Source organism: Gymnogyps californianus, chromosome 11, assembly GCF_018139145.2.
Source record: "Gymnogyps californianus isolate 813 chromosome 11, ASM1813914v2, whole genome shotgun sequence".
NCBI lineage: Eukaryota > Metazoa > Chordata > Aves > Accipitriformes > Cathartidae > Gymnogyps > Gymnogyps californianus.
The window spans coordinates 23,911,443-23,915,443 of NC_059481.1; positions in this window are offsets into that span (position 1 = coordinate 23,911,443).

A 4,001-nucleotide genomic window follows, 5' to 3' on the forward strand; every position below is an offset into this window, starting at 1 on the left:
GGCAGGGCTCTGCCCGCGCTGCCGTGGCCGGCCCAGGCGCCGCTCCCGCCCCGCGGGGAGGGACAGGCCGCAACGCTGCGCTGGCGCCGCCACCGCGGCGCGCCGCCCACCTCGCCGGCCGGCAGCGGGCAACCCCGCCCCGCCCCTTCCGCCTAGCCTCCCCGCCCCTTCCGCCTGCCGCCTCTCGCGAGAGAAGGCCCTCCCGCTCTCGCGAGAGCGCAGCCTCCCGCCGCTGGAGGGGCGCCATCTTGTGCCGGGGAGCGCGGGCGCGGCGGTAGTGCTGGGGGAGGGCGGGTTTGTATCGCCGGTGGCACACACACAACACACACACACACATACACACATACACACACGCGCCGTCCCCCCCCGGCGGCACCGGGACCCCAAAGGGGCGGGCTGGGCCGCTGGGGCGAAATAACGGGCGGTTAGGGGCGGTGGAGAAGCGGCGTAGGACGCTCAGCGCTTCTCGTTGAAAGGTGTTTCCTGAGGAAGCACAGAGCGTCTTCGAAATTACGTGAGGAAATTCGTTATTTGTTTTATAAGAAAGAGATAAAGCTTTTATTCTTAATCAGATTGCCTCACAGACCATTAATCTCTCCTGTCGCTATGGTCTCACAGGGGGAAAGGGAGACACAACTGGTCTGAAACGCGGAGCTGGCTTCCACGCTCGGGACTGGGTCGGTTCACAGCAGGAGGCCGCAGCCGCTTTCTCACGTGTGAGGGGAGGCAGATCGTAACGAAGTCAGGCATGCAAGTTTTTACTGCGTCAGAGATTTTTTTTTTCCCCCCTTCCTGTCGTAGGATTTAATTAATAGTTCTGCTGCACTCCTGTGGCCAAGCATCTCAGACAGGAGAGAGGGTCTGGAGTGAGCTCCTATGGTACAGCAGACGGATGATACAATCACAGTACCTCTGTTGCAGAAGTTGCAAAAAGGTGTTGAGAAGATGTGAGAGAAACAGAAGGGGATCAGTTTTCCCACTAAAAGGAGGAAAAATAAAGACATTGAAGGAATAAAATATAAAATGCATTCCTTTGCTGAGGCACAGCATACGTTGTGCAGAATCTGTCAGCTGTGATAATGGTGTCGTGGCATATATATCCCTTTCTTTTTTCCACCTGATTCTATACCATACTTGCATACCAATAATTGCATTTTGGCACTTTTAATTTCCGCTATACCAGTAGCCAGTTAATCTGCCAATCTGCTTTCTGCAGATGGCGGTGTAGATTCACATTCTAAATCCAGCGTTGCAAATTCTACTTCATTGTGAAGCTAGATAGTTACAGGTTTTTAAGTCCGTCTGTTAAGCTTGTTCTTTCTGGATATGCTTATTCTGTGCAAACCTGAACACTGGAAATGGTTGAACTTGAACACAAAGGAAACGCTTGTCTAAATAATGTAAATACAACATAAACATAACTAATTTGAGCTCAGAACTATACCTGGATTTCACAGGCGTTGGTTTCCTACCAACCTGTAAAAGTCTGCTCAGAAATCATCTCTCTTCACATAGCGCTCAGTGATATTTCCCCCTCTCCCGTTGAAGCCGTTTCTGTCACTTTGTGCGAGCTCCCAGCTCCAGAGCTGGCAGCAAACAAACTCCCCAGCAACAGGGAGCGGTGTCAGGGAGCCTGGGTAAGAACTGGCCCCTGCACGTTCTCTGTGGTTGCCTTTGCATATCTGGGAGGTGAGGCAATACTAGGCAGTTTGCTTTTTCTGATTAATTTGCCATTGAATTTCAGCCGTGTTCCAGGTCCCATGATCCAGTCCTAGTCTATTCTTTTCCTAATTGGAGAGGCTGTATTCCTGCTCCCTCTTCCTGAGCTCCTGACTGTGATCTTTCATTGTGTGTTGGAATAACGTATCTCTTGGCATCTTCAGCTCAACCTCTGACCAGGATCTTGGCTAGCCTTCACAATGATTTGTCTTGGTTTCTCTGGCTCTTGACCTCACCACGGTACAGTGTTAATGGACAGATCCATTGTCTGGTGCACACTGCATAGTTGTCATCGTGAAACGCGATGCAAGCACAAGAAGTAAGTTTTAAACACCGCACCGATCTTGGAGAAACCGAAGGATGCAAAGAAGAAAAATTGTTCGGGATTGTATCAAAACCTTACGTGCTTCCAGATCTTTCTATTGAAGAGCTGCTCTGTAAGAGTAGCCATGAGGTATTCAAATTTAGCATCCTTGTAGAAATAAAGTCAAAATATGCAATAGTAATGTTTAACTTTGGAAAGGGGAACTGTGCGAAAGAAGGAGGTTTGTTGAAAGAAAAGTGTTTAAGGGGTTGTAATGCGGAGATTGCTTCAAGACAGAGTATTAGAAACTCAGCCCAGGGGCGGGTCACATCACAAACACTAGAGGAGCTCAGAAATGATGGTGTACTTCAACAGAGCTGGAGAGGCTCTTTAACGTTAAAAGCCATCTTCCTAGGAAACAGAAATTGTGTCTGAACAAAGAAAATAGAAAAGGCAATCTGTCAAGCTAAACGTAGAACTACCGTGTGGCAACCAGAACGATCTCAAAGAGAAACTTGCTGAAGGCATACAAAAATGTTCACATGCATTAGAATTAAAACCGATCACCTACCATCTTACCAGCTTTGGCAAAAGCGTAAAAAGAAGTGGTCAAGGAGAAATAAGGCTGTAGCAGAAAAAGATGCTGCGTTTCCATTCACTGCAGAAGTTTCTCTTGAGAGCAGAGCCTTTTCTTGGGGTGGGCGTATGTCAGGGGAACTGGAAATGTCAGTGGAGTTTAAGTGTTGGAGTGACTGACGAGATATTCAGGACCAGAACACAAGATTTTAAAGGAACTCGGACATGACATTACTTAGCTACTAGCAGTGGTCCCAGCTGGGTGGCCAGGACACTGGTTTAACTGATCTCCAGGAGCGACCTGCAGAACTACAAAAGAGAAGCCTGACCAGACAGGTTCACCCAAGCTACGGGTACTAGAGTCGATCAGCAGATACAGATTTGGAGAGAGTCAGCACTGCTCTTTCAGAGGAAGGTCAGTTCTCTAGATCTCGTGAGAGGTTTCTGAAGGAGTCAAAAAACAAATGCTTGTGGTTGATTTGGTCATCATAATGCACTTGAATTTTTAAGAAAGGCCCTTGCCAAAGGTTCTTAAACTGTTAAGCTATAACATAAGAGGAAAAGTTTGCTTATGGATTAACAATTAGGTAAAAGCTAGGAAGAATGGAGAAAGTAGCTTCTTTACTAGTGACGCGACAGTTTGTGACCTGTCTTTTTCCACATATTCATAAGTGATCTGAGGAAAAAAATTAATAACGAGATGATGTAATTTGTGGAAGTTTTTATCATTTTTCAAGATAATCAAAATTGAAGCTGGCTAGAAAGGGTTACTGAATTTCATGACACTGGGTAACGGAGTAAATAGAACAGCGGAGGAATTCAATTTTGATAAATGTCAAGTAATGTGTACAGGAGAAAGAAAATTATCACACCACCACGTACACAGTGGGCTCAGCGCTCTCTGATAGCGTCTCTTTTGTCCTCATGGGTATTAAAAAAAAGGGTTTGGGGAAACAAGTAAATGCTGGGAATTGGCAAGATACAAATAAAGAATAAAATGGAAGATACTGTCAGTGTATGAATTTTCACTGCTCTTCTGCATCTTGAACACAGTGGTTCCGATCAGAAGGTTATAAAAAGATTACAGAATGAGGGGTGATCAAAGGTGTGGGATGGCTTTTGTTCGAGGAGATAGCAGGGGAGTTTGGAAAGGAGGACAAGGAGGAGGACTGTGGTAGTGATATGTAAAATGATGAATGATATGGAGAAGATGAATAGGAAGGATTATTTAGTGTTTCTTTTGCCAGTACAACTAACAGGCACTGGGTGAAATTACTAGGCAGCAGCATTAAAGAGAAGGACATGCTTTTCCCACACACTGCACAATTTAATTGTGCATCACCACCGCTGTGTTGTGGAGGTCAAAAATACAAATGAATTTAAAAAGGTGTTACATAAATTG